A 6439-nucleotide genomic window follows, 5' to 3' on the forward strand; every position below is an offset into this window, starting at 1 on the left:
GTTGTTTGTGGTTCAGGCGAGAGGTCAGGAGAGGCGACTGGGGGAACTGCCGTTGAGAGTGGTAGGGGACAGTTTTAGGTACTTGGGTATTCAGGTGGCGAGGGATTGGGACAAGCTACATAAATTGAACCTGGCCCGGTGGGTGGACCAGATGAAGGAGGATTTCCGAAGATGGGACACACTCCCGTTGTCTCTGGTGGTCGGTCAAAATGATGGTCCTCCCGAAGTTCCTTTTTGTTTTCCAGTGCCTCCCCATCTTCATCCCGCGGTCCTTTTTTAAGTGGATCAATATGCTTATGGTGGGCTTTGTGTGGGGGTGGCAAGCCGCCGCGGGTGAAGAGGGCACTGCTCGAGCGGAGTCGGGTGATGGTGGGCTGGCGCTGCCGAATTTCAGCAATTACTACTGGGTGGCTAACATAGCCATGGTTCGGAGGTGGTAGGTGGGGGGGGGGGGGGGGGGGAGCCAGCGTGGGTGCGCATGGAGGCGGCTTCATATAAGGGCACAAGTTTAGGGGCATTGGTGATGGCGCCGCTGCCGTTCCCGCCGGCGCGGTACTCCACCAGTCCAGCGGTGGTGGCAGCCCTGACAGTCTGGGGGCAGTGGAGGAGACATGTGGGAGCAGAGGGGGCATCGGTGTGATCCCCAATCTGCAACAACCATCGGTTTGCCCCAGGGAGGATGGACGCGGGGTTCTGAATTTGGCGGAGAGCAGGGATTGAGAGGATGGGTGACTGGTTCTTGGAAGGTAGCTTCCCAAGTATGAGGGCACTGGAGGAGAAGTTTGCAATGGCTGGGGGGAATGAATTCCGATTTTACAGATACGGGACATTTTGCGGAAGCAGGTACCAACCTTCCCACTCCTGCCGCTAAGGGGGATTCAGGATCGGGTGGTCTCTAGAGGATGGATAGGGGAGGGGAGCGTCTCGGACATATATAGAGAGCTTATGGGTTCGGAGGAGACGCAAACTGAGGAGCTGAAGCAAAAGTGGGAGGAGGAGCTAGGGGGAGAGATAGAGGAGGGCCTCTGGGCGGACGCGTTAGGAAGGGTCAATACTACCGCAATGTGTGCCAGGCTCAGCCTTATCCAATTTAAGGTTGTTCACCGGGCTCACATGACAGCAGCCCGGATGGGTTGGAGGACAGGTGTGCGAAATGCGCGGGGGGTGGGGGGTGGGGGGGGGGGGGGGGGGGGGGGCAGCGAATTATGTCCATATGTTCTGGGCATGTCCAAAACTGAGGGGATTTTGGCAGGGGTTTGCCGATGCCATGTCCACAGTATTAAATACGAGGGTGGCAATGAGTACGGAGGTGGCGATTTTTGGGGTGTCGCTGGATCCGGGAATCCAGGGGGAGAGAGAGGCGGATGTTCTGTCCTTTGCTTCCCTGGTAGTCCGGAGGCGGATATTGTTGGCATGGAGGGACTCAAAGCCCCCGAAATCGGAGACCTGGCTTTCGGACATGGCTGGCTTCCTCTGACTGGAGAAAATTAAGTTCGCCATGAGAGGGTCTCTGCTGGGGTTCGCCCGGAGGTGGCAACCATTCATCGACTTCCTCGCAGAGAACTAATCGTCAGCAGAAAGGGTGGGGAGGGAGGGGGAGGGAGGGGGTTAGGTTCACGTAGGTTCGGGGGGTAAGTAATGGCAAGACCTGTGGGAGAGGAAGGTGGAATTTGCACCATGTTTATATTTTTCTTGTTATGTATATTGTTGATTTTGTTGTTGTTGAAATGCAAAAAAAAAACCTCAATTAAACGTTTGTTAAAAAAAAAAAGTTTTTTTTAAACTTTGTATTGGATGTGAGTTGTCAAGTCTTTGACATCTTCTGGATTATGCGCAAAAGCTTGTTGAAAGGGTTAATTTTCCTGCAGAAACAAAAATGGGCGTATAATGGGTGGATACCTTGGAATTATGCCATTTGCATCTCAACGTTTTTAAAAAATGTCACTCAAATGGACTGGGAGTAAAAGTTGGATTGCTGCCAAATTCCCTTATCAAGTGTCTTCGAACAATGTGTTCTCTCCATGGATTTGTTTTTAATCAGAGTTACTTTCCTTAAAAACACCTTACACATTGTCTGAAGTTTTAATTTTCAAGCTAATTTTAAACATTTATTTTAAAATATCAAACACAATTTATTGAACATATGACTGAACCAATCTTGCGCTGAATGAACTTGGTTTTCTGTATATCAATTCATCGATTCTGTTAAAGGGAGTACTGCTAACAAGATTTGTTACTTTCCTAAAATTAACAAAGCAACATTCAAAATAATGACAGTTTTCTCAAGTTAACAGTTCTTGGCAACTTTTACGATACGTGACTTGGGGCGTATCCCTGTAGCCAGGGGGTGGGCCTTCATCATAGGAGACCAGTTTGTAATCATGAAATCTGAAACTCGCAAAATGGCCGTCTTCAACACGAGAAAGGAATTTCATATCTCTTATGGACAGATTTGTCGGTAACGGAGGAGGAGAGGCGGTTTCTGACTGAGGTCTGGGTAGGATCAAGTTTAAAGCTGCAGACAGTTCTGGTTTTAAACCAGTGACAAAATGGTTTTTTGATAGATCTTTTAAATGGTTTACAACCTAGGTTGTTGTCTTTATCACTTCAACTCCAAGTTGTTTGGTGCTTAATGGGTTAAGTTGTATTACACTTTGTTTGCCATGAGGCTCGTTGCTTAACCGAATAGGCTTTTCTTGTTTAAAAATCTCACAGTCTATTAAAGCTGCCATGAGAAGCTTTTGGATTGGTGCCAGCAGCATTTTGTGGTCGGTCTCAAGAGTAAGAATTAGGTTTGTTCTGTGGTAAAAGTGTCCTTGACAGATAGTTCATTTTGCCAGACTCCCCCTGTGGAACTTCGATCAGTGTATTCATTGTTTTCATGTCAGTAGCAGCTTGCAATAATATAGGATTTGGTTTAGATATCACTGGTATATCTTGGGCCTTAGTTAAAATCATTTCAACTCTTCCCGTTGGTGTCGCTGTTTGCTTTGGAGAGTTCAGCTGATTTATTAAAGACAGATTTGAAGGCTTTTGAGCTGTTAATTTGTCTGTCAGTAATTTGTTCTGACATTTCATGGTGTCCTTGTCATTTTCCAACATACATTTTTCCTCAAATAACTGGCAATTTTGACTTTTAAGACCATCATTTTCTGATATTAACTGTTGAAGTTTGGATTCTGAGTCAGTATCTTTCTTTTGAAGTTCATCAATTTGAAATGATTGTTGTTGAACTTTAAAGGTTTCATTTTCTAATAATGTTTTAATCTGATCACATTGTTCAAGTTTAGATTTTGCATCGCGTAATTCTTCAACAACTGCTGCTAGTTGGTCTTTAGTGAACTTAAGGTCATGATCGAATTTAGCTTTTGCGATTGTCTCTTGATGTTTTTGGAGTTGTGCCATTACTGCAAAAGACCATTTCATACGTTTTACTCCATTTAAACGTGTGGTTTTTCCCCATGCCTTCTTGATATTATCAAGGGACCACTGTCCGATGGGGATATCACATTTTGATTCAATCTTTCTTGCAACTTCAGACAGTCCATATTATCGACAAATCAAAGATCTAAGATCACCCAATATATCGTCAATAGAGACATCCGGTACAGCGCGACCTCCCTTGGACATTGTGGGAACTTGTTCTCTACCATTTGAAGGTCCTGAATCTATTTTAGGAGTCATGTCTGCCATAAACTCAGCCTTACTTTTTGGTCGCCAACTATGTTTGTGTATCTGTGTCCACTAGCCCGACTATTCTTTCAGTCCTGTTTTATTTTAGTTTCAACGACCAGCACCCGATTGAATTAACACAGTCTATAAAAAGGTCCTTTCTAGGGATCGAAGCACTGCTTGAGGCGGCTTTAAGACTTTTAATGGGTGAAAAAGATATTTCTTACCGCAGTCTAGCCGTTTTTATTTGGGTCTTCCGTCCTTCTGGTCTTTCTTCAGTCTTCTGATTTCATCCTGGCTGGCTCCTCCCCTTTTGCCAAACGACGCCAGTTGTAGAGACCTACCATGTGGATTTAGTGGCACTTGCGACACTAAAACTCAGTAGAAATTTGAGTTAAAATTTATTGGGTGCAAACAAGAATCGTTTATTGCCTCTATTTGTTTACAATTGAGAACCACTTAAATCTTATTCTCTAATAAGTCCGGCTAGCAAAAAGGACTTAAAAAGAAGCAACTTGTACACAATTTAACTTTGAAATAATACAGAAATGGTTTCTTGCTTATGGCAAATCAGATTGCATTTACTTCAACAGCTAGAGTGGAAAAGTGAAAGTATAGAGACAGCGAATAATTTAGATCAAAGTATAGATGATTCATGAATAAAGATGGCCATACGGACCCGCACGGTTATACAAAATCATATCAGTCTTTAGCCATCTACACCCCTATGTAATCCCAATTGGTTTAGGTTAGAATCAAATGAGTTTGATTTGACGATTAGCTGTCAATCTTCAATGTGCAACATTAGCTTTAAATGTTTCATATCTGAATACTTGTGTATGTTATGGAATGCGATTCTGTGCGATTATCACAACCAGTTTAAACTAGACTTAGAATAATAGAATTTACAGTGCAGAAGGAGGCCATTCGGCCCATCGAGTCTGCACCGGCTCTTGGAAAGAGCACCCAACCCAAGGTCAACACCTCCACCCTATCCCCATAACCCAGAAACCCCACCCAACACTAAGGGCAATTTTGGACACTAAGGGCATTTTATCATGGCCAATCCACCTAACCTGCACATCTTTGGACTGTGGGAGGAAACCGGAGCACTCGGAGGAAACCCACGCACACCGGGGAGGATGTGCAGACTCTGCACAGACAGTGGCCCAAGCCGGAATCGAACCTGGGACTCTGGAGCTCTGAAGCAATTGTGCTGTTCGCAATGCTACCGTGCTGCCCTCGCTATTTTGCACATTGTGGACACTAGTGTCAGACTTCTGCTAACTTTGCTATTTTGCACATTGTGGACACTAGTGTCCGACTTCTGCTGACTTTGCTATTTTGCACATTGTGGACACTAGTGTCCGACTTCTGCTGACTTCGCTATTTTGCACATTGTGGACACTAGTGCCTGCCCTGTCCTTGGAATGATATCTGGTACGGCTTGTGTTTTAATGTCACACTGTCTTACAAATGTATTTGTTAGAACAATGGAGCTCAGTAAAAGTGCTGTTTTGATCTATAATGGAATTATGCTGTGTCGTGCTGTTTTGTGTGTCTGTTCTGTTGAAGCTATATGTTTTGAGATGACCTGAGGTTATGAGTGTTGAAATCCTTAATTTAAAATGGGTATTTAAAACTGGGGCTTAATATTAACGTTAAATAGCTATCTTTTAACTATCAGGTGTATTAGAAAATAGTTGGTTTCTACAGAAGCCATGTTAAACTCTAACGTGTGACGAGATCTTTATTTCAGAAATTAATACTGTATAAACGTGAATGCTTCGACGCTGCTGAGTGAGCATTAATTGTTGAAATAAATAAATTCTTCAATAATTTTGACAAGAAAGAGAACATTAAATTGTGCCAATGTCTGGCTCAACCACAAGGCTATTTGTTGAATCCAATCAAGATGAGTAAGAAATAAAGCTATTGTCTTTCACAAACTGTCTTTTTGAATCAGTGTACCTTGGAGTGACCAAATATATTAATTAAAGATTACTGTTTTATTTAGCCACCAATCAGTAACAGATGATTGATCCTTAATTCAGTTACAATGAATGAATCAATAATGAATCAGCAGTTCTCGTAAAAGACTGATTTTTATTTGCTGTAAAAATGCAAAAGCAGGGCAGCAGAGTAGCACAGCGTTAGCACTGCTGCCTCACAATGCCAAGGTCCCAGGTTCGATCCAAGCTCTGGATCACTGTCCATGTGGAGTTTGCACATTCTCCCCGTGTTCGCATGGGTTTCGCCCCCACAACTCAAAGATGTGCAGGGTAGGTGGATTGGCCACGCTAAATTGCCCCTTTGTTGGAAAAAAATGAATTGGGTACTCTAAATTTCTTAAAAAGCTTAATTGCTGTATATGTAAAGAATGTTTTGGGCTGCATGGTGGTGCAGTGGTTAGCACTGCTGCCTCACGGTGCCGAGAACGGGTTAGATCCCGGCCCAGGATCACTGTCCATGTGGAGTTTACACATTCTCCCCGCGTCTGCGTGGGTCACACCCCCACAGTCCAAAAAGATTGTGCAGGATAGGTGGATTGGCCACGCAAAATTGCCCTTAATTGGAGAAAAATAGTTGGGTCGTTTAAATTTATAAATTTTTTAAAAAGGAATGTGTAATGAAGGTAAAAGTACTGGCAAGAGAGACCTTCAAGGTCAGATTAACCTCATCATATGATATTGTAAAATAAGGGATTCTATAGAAGCAGATAAAAGGACAGTATGAAACAGTTCTATTGTATTTCTGCCTAAGTTAA

The sequence above is a fragment of the Scyliorhinus torazame genome, chromosome 5, assembly GCF_047496885.1.
Source record: "Scyliorhinus torazame isolate Kashiwa2021f chromosome 5, sScyTor2.1, whole genome shotgun sequence".
Taxonomy (NCBI): domain Eukaryota; kingdom Metazoa; phylum Chordata; class Chondrichthyes; order Carcharhiniformes; family Scyliorhinidae; genus Scyliorhinus; species Scyliorhinus torazame.